Raw genomic sequence first — 16,521 nt, 5'->3', positions numbered from 1 at the left:
ATAGAACAAATATATAGCCAATATATTTGACTTGCTAAAATTATGTGTTTACTCTTGAGAGAATCACCCGACATGCCATTGTAGAACAAATTGTAATTTCTGCTACCATTTATAATCAAATGTGTTAAAGAGAAAACAACTCAGGAGAGAACACTAGCACAATCAATGGGAGCCAAACTTGCCTATGCTTCAAAAATTTAGTAATGGTCATATGTGATTACTTTTTACGTTGGCTTAGTAGATATCTATAAGTTGTTAAACAGTAAGTTGTAGCCGCTTTATATAATTATTTTCTTATATTTAATTAAGGAAATGGTAGAATGAAAGTAGCTACCTTTTCTGAACCCAAATTACGATTCATTCGTAGAAGAGGACGCCTCAAGATGTCCAAGATTCCTGAACTAATATTTTTATCTCAAGATAGGTACCCGAAGGAAGAATTCACCTTCATACGTACCACTAAGGTAGTTACTTAGATTCCTTTTAAAACATAACAGAGAATACTGATGTCTAAAATTACACTTCAAATTTTCACACCTAAATATGAAAATAAGTAGCCCATGCTAGACTTGCAAATGGATAGTCGAAATCCACCTCCAGATTTACATTTGTATTCGTTTAATGGTGTTCAAATGTGGAAGTTTTCTTACAGGAAAATATATGTATTTGTTCTAAAAGCAACCAGATTTAGATTCGGATAATTGTTTACCGGATTGGATAATATCCGGATAAAAATTTATCTAGTTAAAGTGAAGTATCTAACATTTTAACCCCGAAGGATAACTCAATTGATAAAAGATCAACGCTTCCACGTAGGAGGTCAGTGTTCGATTCCCCTTGGGTTAAGGGCGAAGTCCCGCCGATATTAATTATAAAAAAAGTTCCGATGAGGATGTAGTCGAGGCTAGCGTAAACTAGCCCAGATGAACCTCATATCCAAAATAAAAAATAAATAAATAAAAGTATCTAACATTCTTTTTCCTCTAAAAAGGTATGATAATCAAGTTCGCAAACCAATAGTTAGTAACCGAAAAATCAGAAATTTAGATAGCGATTTTGCATTTAGATAGTGATGTATCTGAGCCAAATCTGGTACGTTTACAAGTCTAGTTCATATTATAAAAAGCATGAACTTATGAGAAATGACTATATTTCTATTTCCTTAAAAGTCCTTAATTATTTTATCTGCGTAAAATAATAAATAATACCTAGAACTGTAATTTATTTCACAATACAATAATAATCAATATTAGTTGCAACTCCAGGTTCAATAATCATTTTCTTTTTTCTATTTTAATTAATTTTTGTAATATTTAATTTTTCATTTACTATCATTGTGTTTAATTTAATTAATTAGTTATTCTCTCTACTCCTTTCAATTATATGAGATAAAAGATACATTACTTCCACACTACTGTGGGCGGAAACATTTTAGGAGCTTGGGCAAAGAGGAGGCATACCACTCAAGAGTTTGTGTTCCTTTATGGTGTGGCTGTTGTGGAAAGAAAGAAATGCTAGAGTAAAAGCGGAAAAGAAGTGGAAACCAAGGGAACTCGTTCAAGAAATTCAAAGAGCTCATTCTGAATTTTGGGCACAAGTAAAGAAACCTATAGAGACAAGAGCGATGGACCAAGACAAATGCAAGATGCTGAACCTACACCCCCTCAACCGCCTCCATCACCAAGTTTCTTAAGACTCAATGTGGATGCATTGTGGAAGCCAAAAAATCGTGAAGGTGGGATTGGAGTGGTCATACATAATGAGGAAGGGAAGCTTTTTCTGGCTAAATCTATACCAATATCCTCCTCTTTGGTAACAGAGTGAGGCTCTCACATTAAGGGCTGGGTTACTTGAGGCTCTAGTGGAAGGAATGGATTATATTCAAGTTGAATCCAATTGTAAGAGCTTGATTGATTGTATTCTGGACAGTATTACCCCTACCCCTCCTATAGTCTACCTAGCATACAGGATGTTGAGGTGTTAGCTACTAAGTTTTTGGGTCTCAGAGCCCATTTAATCTCTAGAAAATCCAGTATTATTGCTGATTTCTTAGCAAGGAAGGCCTTCTCAATTGAGAGTCCAATAGTATGGCCTCATTCTGATGGGTGGTTATTAGAGCTATGCTCAACCACACCTTTGATTCACAATGAATAAAATTGTTGATTACCAAAAAAAAAAAAAAAAGTGATGTTTCTTACCAATTTACTTTATTTTGAGATGACACGAATGGGATCCTATTTTAAGACAATTTTTTATTTGTTGTTGCATGGGTGTGTCTTGTGCGGCCCTTGAAGTGAGACATACCCATGCAACAACAAATACCCTAACTAGGGTATGTCTCTTATGGGATTTTTATCAGTATCTATTTCTAACAAATAAATGGACCATCATTTTTTTATGAGTGAAGGACACAAATGTCTATCAGTCACATCCAAAAGTTGAAATAAAATTTAAAAGATTGAAATTTTTTTATTTTAATTTAATTTGAATCTTTGGATGTGACTGATGGACATGTGTCCTTCATCAGAGGGAAATGGATGATCCATTTATGTGGCACTCAATTTGCATTTGGGTCAGGCTTTTAAAACTTTACCCCTCACCATGGATACCCTAGTCTAGTTGTGGCCTTGATCTTAAACCTTAGGGGGTTTATGATCTTTGACCCTGATCTAATTCTACCGGGCCAGTCCTGATTGAACTGGGTGAGTCAAGTGGGCCTTGATTAATTGGCTCAAATCAGTTCATTATTAAAGGCCTAACTTTAACCTTGACCTAACAAAACAACCCATAATTCAAGTTGCCCACCGAATGGATAAACTGATTTTAAAATTCTTTGTTTGGTTCTATTTTTATATCAACATTAGTATTGTTATTGTTGCTTTGTTTTGGTTTATATACAGATGCTTGTAAGTTGGTTGGGAATGAGGCTTTGGTATTCTAATCACTGTGGCAGTCGAAGTCTTGAAAATCAATTTGGTTTACTACATCAACTTTCGATAAAAAAATAAAAATAATAATAATAATAATAATAATAATAATAATAAAAGAATATCAAATATCTATAGTTAATATTGGTTGCATAAATTGATAAACCACGTCATAATAATTGAGGTGCAAGTTTGGCTGTGATAGCTAGTCTGAACACATCTTGGTCCACCTTAAGCCCAAACAAGGTTTGGGCTCAAAATTTGGCCTTGATGGTAGTCAAGATTAAGTGTTTGACTAAGGCTAGGCCATACAACCATAAACACTATTTTTGGTAAAATTAGAGCATCAAGTATAGAAATTTTGTATTGCTTTTTATGTTGTGGTTAAGAGTAGGGTTGAATATCTGATCTCATATGACCAACTTGCTCAACAATATAGGATCAAGGCTGTGCTAAGGGTATTTAGTTTTTGTTTAGGGTTTTAAATGGCTAACCCCCCCACCTCGACCATGTTACACCTCTCTTATAATAAATTAAAAAAAAAAATCCATTATGCACCCTTAACTAAAAAACACTAATCAATAGTGGGTAATCAGATTAGCATGAAGATCAGAATTAGGGCCAAAATGTCAAACACATTCATGTAGTTGATTGTCGCATTAGCAATCTGGTGTAAGGATGCAAATTTGGATCATCACCTCATCTGACTTAGGTTTCTAACCCCAAATTGCACTCGCAAGCATAGCCCGATAGCCAGAGAGCAAGCCAAGCAGCGGGCAACAGATGGTGCAGCGAGAGCAGCAAGGGGTGTTGAAGGAAGGTGCTTTGCTCGGGTTAGCGAAGGAATCAAGGACTATCATTGACTACCAAGTCCTGCTGTGGAATGGAGAGCTTTCTTCTTTACACCTGTACTCAAAAGACAGATTCCTTGATCTAAGGCGTGAATGAAATTTGAAAAAAAAATTTATTTCCATAACATCTATGTTAGCTTTTCTGTCTGAATGCATCCAAAACAACTCGCTTTCTAGATGATCCTTCTAGATTAGAACAATCCTTCTACTTCTAGTTACTCCGTTCTCTATTTCTACTTCTAGTTGAGAGAATCTTGAGGAAAAGCATTTCCTCTCCCCGAGCTGAAAAAATATGTCGATAACTCTAGTAAATTAAAGTCATCGTTTAATAGCTATTTGGCTTCAATCTCCTCTCTACAAACAAAAAAATGGAAGATTTAGTTACTGATTAGAAATAAACTTTTCTATCTTCATCCATGGATCTTTTATTCATTCAATTGGAAGTCTTGATCCAATTCAAACAAAATTAGGGGAGCACAGGTAAAAAATAAAAAAAAAAAAAAAAAAAAACCCATCACCCAACCTCTAATAGCTGATCCGGACTCTAAGGATGCAATTGCACATTTCATTGAAAAGATGGATGGATTACATACACAAAGAATCTCTTCTCAGCCAGGAAAGGAGGAAAATAAAAAAAATAAAACAATAAAAAATAAAAAGACCAGTAGTCAAAGTGATGTGAGCACTTACGTAACTTCGAACTTCCAGCTCATGATTCCGCAAAGCCACCAGTCGGTGGGCCCCGGTACCTGCATCGTATCAAATAGCATGTCTCGTGGCTTTGTTCGAAGCGGCGATCCTCAAATGCTCTACCAGAGAGGCAGAGACACTGTTACATAGCAAATCACCATTAACGCCGGACCTTACTACCCTTGCTACAGCTCCCATGGCTTCCCCAGATAACCACGAGCTTCACTTTGTTCTTATTCCTTTCATGGCTCAGGGCCATATGATTCCCATGATAGACATTGCAAGATTGCTAGCTCAACAAGGTGTCACCATCACCATCGTCACTACCCCAGTCAACGCTTTGCGATTTAAATCCACCCTCGATCGAGCCTCTGAATCTGGTCTGCAAATCAGACTTCTTCAACTTCGTTTCCCAGCTACAGAATTTGGATTACCAGATGGGTGTGAGAATATCGATCATGTTCCCACAAAAGCACTAACGAAGAACTTCTTTGACGCTACAAGGACGCTTCAACCAGCCTTGGAACAATTTATTCCAGAAATGGAACCATATCCAAGCTGTATAATCTCCGATATGGGTCATCCATGGGCATCTCATACTTCTAAGAAGTTCGGGATTCCAAGGTTCTACTTTAATGGTATGTCAGGTTTCAGTCTTTTTTGCAATCAAAACTTACTCCGTTTCAAGCCACACACAAGTATCAGATCCAGTTCCGAGCTGTTTGTGGTTCCAGGCATGCCTCATCGAATCGAGCTAACAAAGGCTCAGATAATGGGATTTGTCCGTGACGATGAACCAGGTTTTCAAGAATTCAGAGAACAAGTTAGAGAGCTTGAACTAACATCAGATGGAGTAGTGATCAACAGTTTTTATGAATTAGAAACTAGTTATGTGGATGGGTATCAAAAGTTAATGGGGAAGAAAGCTTGGTGTGTTGGTCCTGTTTCACTCTACGACAAGGATGCGGTAGATAAGGCAGAAAGAGGGAATAAAGCTGCCATTGCTGAGGACAGGTGCTTGCAGTGGTTGGATTCTAAAGAGGCAGAGTCTGTCATTTACGTTTGTTTTGGGAGCTTGTGTCCCTTGGGTACTTCACAATTGATAGAGATTGGGTTAGCGTTGGAGAGATCAAATCACCCATTTGTGTGGGTGATCAGGCAAGGAAACAACAATAAACCATCAGAAGAGTTGGAGAGATGGTTGTCAGAAGAAAATTTTGAAGAAAGGGTCAAAGGGAGAGGGCTCTTGATTAAGGGATGGGCGCCACAGGTGCTGATCTTGTCGCACTGGGCAGTGGGGGTGTTTTTAACACATTGTGGGTGGAATTCAACCCTAGAAGCGGTGAGTGCAGGTGTGCCTATGATAACATGGCCCATGCTAGGAGATCAATTCTATAATGAGAAGCTTATCGTGCAGCTTTTGGGCGTTGGAGTAAGGATTGGTGTGGAGGTCTCTTGTTATATTGGAGAAGGTGAGAAACTAGGGGTGTATGTGAAAGGAGAAGAGGTTGAGAATGCAATTGGGATTCTGATGAATGCTGGAGAAAAAGGGGAGCAGGTAAAGAAGAAGATGAGAGAGGTCAAAGAAATGGCAAATAAAGCAGTTCAAAAAGGGGGTTCTTCTCATCTCAACATCTCACTCTTTATTGAAGATATGAAGCAAAGGGTTGTGCAGAAACAATGTATGAAAGAGGAGAGTTGACTTGATCTGAACTGAAACTAAAGAGGGTTATATTTTTCGGAGTTATGTAATAAGACCTACTTCAAGACATAGTTGAATAAAATTTGGAATGCGAGTTGGATCCTATCCTTGGAGGGGCTCACTCAAAGAGTTTCATGATTGAGCCATGAGCTAATCTTAGTTGACATTGACGGAAGAACAATGTATTCTCCTAATGTTTTTGAACCACACAATACGGGTGAGTGGGATCACCTGAGACTTCTACAAAAAAAAAAAAAAAAAAAAAAAAAGGATAACGTGAGACCCACTGAGATTCCTACCTTTTATTTATTTCAATATTTATAGGTGAGCCTAATCATTATTGTGCAGTGAAAAAACGTTGGAAAAACACATTGTTCTTTCTCAACGACTCACTGAAGACGTAAGTTGATCATTAGTGACATCATCGCTTACCTGTTTACCTGAGTTATATTTTAAATTCCTTTTGTCATGTAGATATTTATTTACATTAACACACTTTCACATGCTAAATTGACTTACTGCTTTATAATTTGATTTGTCCTTCTATTATCAATGGGTCCCCTCCTTCCCAAAAAAAAAGAAAGTAAAAAATAAAGAGATTATGAGTGGGTTAACCAGATTTGAACTCAAGAGATGAACACGGTTTGGTTCAATTTGTGTCAACAAAGAATTATTGGTCAACCCAAATGATGAGACCGAAGTTGTCAAACCAATAATCACATCACATCATGACCGTTGGATTTACTTAATGTCACATGACACAATCCTAGGAGGGAATTGTAGGGAATGGAATTACAGAGGATGTAGATCCCAACTTCGGATCCTATTCTTGGAGGGGCCCACTCAAAGAGTTTCGTGATTCAGCCATGAGCTAGCTAGTCTTAGTTGACATTGATGGGGAGAACAATGTACTCTCTTGATGTTTTTGAAGCACACAATAAGAGGTGGGATTATGTGAGATCCACTGTGATTTTTATTTTTTATTTCTTTCAATTTTTATAAGTGGACATTATTAACTATTGTGTGATAAAAAAAAGTTAGAAAAACACATTGTTCTTCCTTGATATAGTGGTGATCTAGACTTGCTAAAGACGTAAGTTCATCATTAGTGACATCATTGCTTACGTGTTTACCTCAGTTCTATTTAAAATTCTTTTTTGTGTATGCAGCTTCACATGCTAAATTGGTTTACTGCTTTATAATTTGATTTGCTCCTATTATGAATGAATCCCCTCCCCTTAAAAAGAAAAAGAAAAAAAAAACCGAAAATAAAGAGATTATGAGTGGATTAACCGAGATTTGAGCGCAAAAGGTGAACATGGTTTGGTTCAATCTGTGTTGACAATGAACTATTGGCCGACCCAAATGATGAGACCAAAGTCGTCAAACCAATATGCACATCACATCAGGAGGTAGATGAGCTTGACTAATCAATATTGATGCATAAAAATTACAAGATTAGCTTGAATCCAACTTGAATGGAAACTTAACCCATGAACACTAATCTAGTCTTTACCTAGAATCAACCCCTAAAACCTTGGTTTTAAGTTGTACTGTGTCGAATTAACACAAAAATTGAAACAGAACTAAAATCAAAACTAAGTTGAAAAGGAAAAAAAAAACCCTTAAAAGTCTTGGTTTGATTTCTTTAAAACTGAAGTAAATTCCGTAGAGAAAAAAAAAAAAAAAAAAACATGCCATTGGCACCTCTGGATGATGGGGATATCAGTCTTGGGAGCAAGCCAGGTAAATCAATACAACCAAATAAAAATGAGCCTAACTTTTTTATGCAAGACCTTAGCTTAACTGGAGTATTCGATTTGAACTACAACCAAAACTTGTTTTTGAGCCAAACTATAATTAGATCAGAAGAAAATTAAAACGTGTCAGACTCTACAATGTTGACATTAAACTACTATAATCCAACACCAAAAAATAAAAATAAAAACTACTCAAATCTTGATTGTTGACCAATAAAACTAACTAATGGCGCATAAACGTGTTTATTTGACAGCCATATCTGTTGATTTCAACGGGTCAAACACAGCCATTAGTCGATGACGATTTGTCGAGGAACGTAAGCTCTTACGTTGATGATAGTCACATGTCTTTCTCGTCTGCAGCTGCTGTCTGTTTCATATAAGATTGGTCTGAAACCGCTCTGTTTCATCTTGTCTTGTAGATTCTGAAATTCCCAGTTCTCATGGCTCTCCTCGATGATTTTTCTCTTGAAACCCATGAGCTTCACTTCATCCTCGTTCCTTTTTTGGCTCAAGGTCATATGATTCCAATGATGGACATAGCAAGATTACTAGCCCAGCAAGGCGTCACCATTACCATCGTCACTACCCCTCTTAACGCTTTTCGATTCAAATCCATCGTCGACCGTGCTGTTGATTCTGGCTTTCGAATCCAATTTCTCCAACTTCATTTCCCTTCCACTGAATTTGGGTTACCAGAGGGGTGTGAGAATCTCGATCATGTTCCCTCAAGAGCATTGTTGAAAAACTTCTTTCGTGCTTGCAGCATGCTCCAACCAGGCTTAGAGAAATTTCTTCAGGAAACGAAGCCACAACCAAGTTGCTTAATCTCTGACATGGGTCATCCATGGACATCTCAGACAGCTCTGAAATTTGGAATTCCGAGGATTTTCTTCAATGGAATGTGTTGCTTCACTCTACTGTGTAATCAAAACTTACTCCTTTACAAGCCACATGAGAGTGTCGAGTCTGATTCGGAGCCATTTGTGGTTCCAGGCATGCCTCATCGAATCGAGCTAACAAAGGATCAGCTAATGGGAAGTGTTCGTGATGATGAACCCGAAAGACGAGAAGTCAGAGAACAAGTTAGAGAGTCTGAGAGAACTTCAGACGGTTTGCTGGTTAATAGTTTCTATGAATTGGAAACTTGTTATGTGGATGGTTACCAGAAACTCATGGGGAAGAAAGTTTGGTGTGTTGGTCCTGTTTCACAGTACAACAAAGAAGCCTCAGCGAAGGGTGAAAGAGGAAATAAAGCAGCCATTGCTGAGGACAAATGCTTGGAGTGGTTGGATTCCAAAGAAGTAGAATCTGTCATTTACGTTTGTTTTGGGAGCTTATGTCCTTTGGGTACTTCACAATTGATAGAGATTGGGTTAGCATTGGAGAGATCAAATCACCCATTTGTGTGGGTGATCAGACAAGGAAACAACAATAAACCATCAGCAGAGTTGGAGAGATGGTTATCAGAAGAAAATTTTGAAGAGAGGGTCAAAGGAAGAGGGCTCTTGATCAAGGGATGGGCGCCACAAGTGCTGATCTTGTCACACAAGGCGGTGGGAGCGTTTGTAACACACTGTGGTTGGAATTCGACAGTGGAAGGGGTGACTGCAGGTTTGCCTATGATAACATGGCCCTTTTTTGCAGATCAGTTCTATAACGAGAAGCTAATCGTGCAGATCTTGGGGATTGGAGTAAGGGTTGGTGTGGAGGTCTCTTGTCCGATTGGAGAAGGTGAGAAACTTGGGGTGTATGTGAAAGGAGAAGACATTGAGAAGGCAATCAGGATTTTGATGGAAGGTGAAGAAGGAGAAGTTGTAAGGAGGAAAGCTAGAGAATTTGGGAAGATAGCAAAAGGAGCAGTTGAAGAAGGGGGTTCTTCTCATCTCAACATCTTAGGCTTTATTCAAGATATCAAGAAAAGTGTTGTAGAGAAACATTCAAAGACAATCGATCGAGGAGAATAGTAAACTTACTTGATGTCAAAACAAAGACTTTTAATTTTTTGGGTTCCTTTTGGGTCTCGAAACTTCCTATGTATTTTTGTGGCTAGAGAATAATAAAGAATTTTGAAGTTTTGTGCAAGCGTGTATTTAACATGACCCCTTGTGCTGTAAAATATACCCCACAAAAACACACTGAGCAGACCTAAATGCCATCTGGTGTTTGTTATATATAGAGCCTAACAGTGGACAGCAAGCACAACCAAACACTTTCAAGAAACTGTGATCAGGTTCATGACCGTCAAGAACAGTAAATGGATAATTAAAATCATGTACATCAGTAGGTAACAATGATGAATGCAACAGTTTGAAAAGGAAGGACCAGAACTTAATTACAAAGCAACCCTAAAGGGCCAGCATTGGAAGTCCCATATCAACAACATGTTGATGCTTTCTTTCTACAGTCATTTTGGTCAGAGGTATGAGGACAAGGAAGCAAATGTTTAATATCACAAGACTTTAAAAAAAACAGCAAAACTATGGTATTCACTGCCCTTGTCTGAGAAGTTGGATCATTTGCACCGATAGAGAGCTCAAAGTGTTCCCCTTACAATTTTCAACCACAAAATCAGGAGTCTGGATCCTCTCCCTGATAAGGAGCACTTTGTGCTCCCCCGACGGTTGTTGACCACGAATTACATGGGGTGCATAGGATTAGGTGATGGGGTTTATTTTTTTTACTTGTGGGCCCCACATAATTTGTTGTTCTAACGCCGTCAAGGGAGCATGGAGTACTCCTCGTCAGGGGAGATGATCCACACTCCAAAATTAGGTGGGACATAGATGAAAAATAATAAAAAATTTAAGAGGGGTGGGATCCTCAGTGGTACCCTGTGCCCCTTGTATTTGTGGTCGGCAAGCTTCCGGGAAGCACAAAGTGCTCTCCGTCAGGGCAATGTAGAAATAAGATGAAATTTGGCTTTAGTGATGAAATTTGGTCTCAATGATGTAATCTACATTTAGGGGTTCGAAAATAATTTTTTAAAGAGTTTGGGGGTCTTTGTGAAAGAAGTTTTCATATCAGGGAGGAAAGTGTAATTTTGGAAATTGAATGATATCAATCTAATCGTCATTAGAAGGACAAGGATGAAGATCCAATTTTGAGGGTTGAGATTGATGTGCTTGGTTTTCAAGTGTCCAAGACGTAAAAGATTCCATTGCGTGTTTTTTGGTTGGTCGAGAGCATGAAAATGTGGTGCACTGCAAAGTATAATGATCAACATGATCATGTGTGTCGCAGACTAAAGGTAATATTAGAAACGATTCCATTTGAAATAATCTGGTGAAGGTATTCTAATCTTACATCACTTAAAGGATCTGATGCCCATATCTCACCTGCCTTTTTAAAGTGGTTATCCAATGGTTGTGTGACTAGATTATTTTTGGGACTCGCCTAGAAGATAAAATCCAACGGTTCTTGTACATCAACGTTCATCCTCTTTAAAAACCCGAATTTGAGAGAAACAGAAAGCGGGTTTTTGGCTTATGGATACTAAGAAAAATAAGGGGGAGAAGCCAAGAAGCAAGATGGGTATGGAGAACATGCTCGGATGCGTGTTTTGGTGAAAACGTTGAAGAAGAAGGTGAGTAATCTATTGTAATCTCCCTCTCTGAAAAGTTTCACCTTTCAAGTAGTTGCTTGTTAGGGTTGAGTTGTTTGAGGTTGTGGTTTTATACTTTTGTGGGTGTAAGAGTAAATACTAGAGTGGGTGCTCCATGTTTTTCAATGCATTAAGAGTTGGTACTCATTGATCATTATATTGATCAAAATTTTAGCTGGAAAGTATTGAGTAAATACAAAGCTCTATTTAGGGCATTATTGTGGATTTAGGCAATCTGGTTGAACTACGTAAATTTGGTGTCTCGTGTTTCTAGTTTATTTTTTATTGTATACATTGGAGTGTTTTGATTGCAGAGTGATGGTGCAGGGTCTGGTAGACCTAGCCACATTGTGGTGTGTGGTGGATGTGCCCTTGTGTAATTGATAATTACAGGATTATATTGACCATCACATCAAAGAGAATTTCAGAAGACATTGATTCACCCTCCCCTCTTAATGTCAACTTGGAAATAACAATTGGAATCAGAGTGTGGTTCCTTTGGAGAAAAGTTTAACCACTTCAGGATCTGATCAAAGAGGTTTTAAAAATGGCTACAAGTGAAGGAAGCTCAAAAGACTTTGGGAAAGTTTCTATCTTTGATGGTACATGATTTGTTTTTTTGGAAAAGAAGAATGTAGATACACATTAAGTCACTGGGGTATGATGTATGGCAATCAATAATTAATGGTTATGAGGAACCAATAGCTCCATTTACAAGATAATGAGTAAAAGGCTTATGCACACAATCTTAGGGCACTAAATGCTATTATGTCTTTGGTTAAAGTAATGGGTTGTGATATAATTAAAGAAGTATGGGACATGTTGATAAGCATCTATGAAGGAGAAGCCAAAGTTAAGAAAGCAAAACTGCAAATCTTTAGAGCAAAATTTGAAAGTCTCAAAATGACTAAAGAAGAAGACATAGACAACTATATGATCAGAGTAAATGAAGTTGTGAACTCCATCAGGGGAGTTGGAGAAAAAATTGAAAATTCTGTGATATGTCAAAAGATTCTTTGATCTGTTTTATCCAAATATGACTCTAAAGTCTCAGCCATTGAAGAATCCAAAGACTTGGATACAATCACTCTTGATGAAGTATATAGAACACTTAAGACTTATGAGATGAGAATTGAAAAAGGCAAGTTCATAGAGAAAGAAGCAGGATTCAATGCAATGAACAAGGTAAAGGTTGAAGAAGAAAAAGAATTTGAAGACTATGATGATGAACTAGTAGCTTACTTAGCTACAAAGTTCAAGAAAAGAACAAGTAAATACAAAGGAAAATCACTTTTGAAGTGCTTCAGCTGTGGTGGAATAAGACACTTTGCCTCTAAATGTCCTAAGAGAGGAAAAATAGATGAATTAGAAGATGAAGAGGAAGAGAACAATGATAGAAAGGGAAAGAAAAATTTCTTACCAAAGAAAAAGAAAAGCCATTTCAAGAAGAAAAATCTTTTGACTAAGTAAGAATGCTACTCTTCTAAAGAAAAATCAGATGAAGACAATGAATCAACTGCTGAAGTTCTATTTGTGGCTATTGAAGATGATGAATCACCTCAAACTAAAGAAAAGTTTGATGATGATGAAGACACTGAATGTGAAATTGATTATGTTGGTGAATTGTACTCGGCCTTGCTTGATCTAAAAAATGAAAGAAAGAAAAATAAGGAAATGAAGAATCAACTTGAAAAGTTAGCGACAACAATAAAATAATTGACAGTCACAATAATTGAATTAGAGCATGTTATAAATGATTCATCATCTTGCCTCTCTCAGTAAAGAGTGTGAAGAACTTGAGGAAGAAATTGAAAAGTTAAGATTTGAGCTTGAAGTAGAACAAAAGAGAAATTATTTCAAAGCTGCCACATCATCTATTCTAGTTATGTTGAACTCCAAAGACAAGGAAGTCAAAGATCAAGTGATTTTCTTTGGGCGAGACAATATGCCAGATGAGCTTTTGAGCATTCAGAGATCACCTCATATCAAAATTTGACTTGGGTATTCTCAAGGGGAATGTTCAAATGCAGTAAAGACCAAAGGAAGTGGAATTGCAACAAATCTAATGAGCGTTGATGAGAAGCAACAAAAGAATCCATATGTCACATCCTCCCAGCCAGTACCCTAATTGGCATACCCGAGAGTGTGATCCACAGCCCAAAAGATCAAGTTTAGGAACGATCATATCCATTTAGCACAATAACAAATCAAAAGCAAGAACAAATCATTGTATTCTAATAAGTTAATAATAAAATTCAAGAAAAGATCTCAAAAGAATCACTAAGAATATCAGTGCAAAACATGATACCAAATCAAAAGACAACTGTAGAGTATAGCGAATATACTCCACAACATATGCGGAAGGTAGATCAAATCTAGTAAAGCTCTAAGCTAATACAAGTAAAGTAAAGATAAGTCTAAAAGAAACAAGAAAATCTAATCCACATCTTCTCGGCTCTTCTTCATCTTCGTCTTCATCTTCTTCACCTTGCCCTTCCTTATATGGACCGTCATCATATTTCAAACCTGAGAAGTCTAACAAAAGATATGGTACAAAAGGAGTGAGTTTTGAAAGAAACCCGAAGGCGCTTAAATCCATAATAACATAAATGGCGGATTTCAAAACAACATAATGCTATGGTATGAGACAAACAATGAATGTATGAATTTAACTCTATGTATCTGGTCTCTATTGGCCTGCTTTAAGTCATAGCACCATACTTCTTTGGGAAGGTCTCATCACACAATGCCTTTGGTAGTGGGTCCGGCATCCCTCGGGACATTCCATGGCTGGGGGTATAGGTCACCGCTCTCTCACATCACCATTGGTCTAAGTACCGGCGCATGTCGGGTAAAGCCTAGCCAAATGCAAGTCTTCTACTTAGTTATATCAAGTCAGATCTAGATACGTCCATTCCTCGCCCCGGCGATCCTTTCCGGTATCCTTCACACTAGAGTCCTCATAGTCCCCGACTACGGACTCATCAACCCTCCTGGTTATCCACATATGGTAAGCGGAAGCTCTCACGTCCTCTCACGGGTTGGTTACCGGTCTTAAACGCCCGTGAGCCCAAGTCTAACCATATGCAACCCTACCAATAAATGATCCCCACAATGTGATTCCTGTCCTCTCACGGGTTGGTTACCGGTCTTGAGCGCCCATGAATCCCCATTGCTACCACGGGTCGTTCGGTCTCAATACCCCTCCGATTAGGGTCTCACATAACGGGACATCCTAGCCAAACACTACTAGACAGTCCTAAATATGTCATCCAACGGTTTAGGAAGGTGTCCAGAGGGCATCTCCGGAAACATCCCATAATATTCCCGTAGTTGTCCAAGGACGAGTGTTAAAAGGACACCTCTCCTTCCCGAACCATACTTAATCAATCACAATCACAAATCAATCATATCATACACATTTACGAGATATAGAAAATATACCATAATAAGATTCATCTCATATACGGGTGACAAATAAAGACTTTCATAAACTAAAGAAAGCAAGTAAATAATGCTACTGTAATTGAAGTAAATACAGCAGTAATATATTCATAAAAGAATCTAATTATGGTAACAAATCCAAAGATTCTAATATAGAAACTAAAATCACACAATCTATGCTATTATAGAAGTAACCATCCTTACCTTATATAACTTGAAGAGAATCTCCAAGGATCAAGGAGAATCTTCCCAAACTTGGCAAGAAGGTCCTAAACAAGTATATATATCATATTAGGAAAGAAACCTAGAAGGAAAGATATCAAAACATCCAAACAGACCAAATCGAGTTCTGTACTCATTGGTCGATTGGATTGGTCTACTGTCTCAGTCGACCAACAGAGACAGTGGCCTACAAAATCAGAGTTTTTAGAATATATAACAGAATTTGGTGGTTCAAAAGGGTACCAAACAAGGGGGAAACTACTATGATAGTATCCTAGTATATAGAGGACTTCAAAACACTAATCAAATCAAGTCTTCAAGTTACAAATTAGGAAACAAAAGTTACCATAATTAGATTAATCATGGTTCTTGAAGAATTCATAGTAAAAATCATGGACAAGAACGATAGGATGATGGATCATTGATTGTGATAAAGAAATCATGAAAAGCATGCATAGATCTTCAAGAAAAATAGATCTAAGACTGAAGAATATTAATCTAAATAAGGAAACAACATGGTTCTCATAGCAAACTCACCATGGATTCAAGGGAAGAATTAGAGAGAACAAGGCTTCTCTCTAATGGAATATCAAGAACATATCAGAGGCAAGAATAACTAAATAGAAAATCAAAAGAATACTAATCCTAGAATGAGATGAATCAAAAATAGAAACTTACTAGAATGCTTATATCAATGGTCAACATAGAAGGCTAAAATGACTAGAAAGAAACGGGAATTGATTCAAAGAGATGAAATACATTAGAACAACAGTAAGGCTAAGATCAAACATGTTAAACATTAATTAGAAAAGAAGCTACAGTAGAATGATCCTGCTGTCCAAAACTCAACCAAAATCAGTGAAGAATTGAGGAGATTCACCATGTGGTTTCAAGGAATGCATAGAGTGATTGGGAGTTCACTCTAAGACATAAGGAGATTAGAGAATAGGTAGTTATAGTAGTGTAACACCTTCTCCATAATCAAAACATCAAGATAGAACATAAGAAGAAGAAAAGAGAGAAGAAGGAGATAGAACACTGAAATCAAGGTCCAACTTCAAGATGTAACATTAAACTAACCTTTCTTCATCCAAAATAGATAGGGTGTCTTGGCTAGGTTTGGGCTGAATTTCACATTCTCCCCCCCTTAAAATAATTTCGTCCTCGAAATTGGGAGAGTACTTGGCTTCCCAAGAGATGGAGATACATCGCTTTTATCTTGACTTTCATCTCCCCAAAGTCATCCGAAACAAATGACAATAAGTCTTTTGTAAGGAAACATGGAATATATCCGACATGCTTTGAAATCAAATCGAGTATG

General features: G+C 37.4%; 2 pseudogenes; both read left to right on the top strand.

Moving 5' to 3' along the window:
• The first annotated feature begins 4,605 nt into the window (after positions 1-4,605).
• On the top strand, positions 4,606-6,407 carry LOC149023700 (UDP-glycosyltransferase 73C3 pseudogene; annotated as a pseudogene).
• A 1,863-nt stretch (positions 6,408-8,270) lies between these two features.
• LOC149023699 (UDP-glycosyltransferase 73C12 pseudogene) lies at positions 8,271-9,970 on the top strand (annotated as a pseudogene).
• Positions 9,971-16,521: the final 6,551 nt, after the last annotated feature.

Source organism: Hakea prostrata, chromosome 2 (genome assembly GCF_041222555.1).
Source record: "Hakea prostrata isolate BN-2017 chromosome 2, UWA_Hpros_2, whole genome shotgun sequence".
NCBI lineage: Eukaryota > Viridiplantae > Streptophyta > Magnoliopsida > Proteales > Proteaceae > Hakea > Hakea prostrata.
This window is presented reverse-complemented; position numbering and strand designations above follow the sequence as displayed.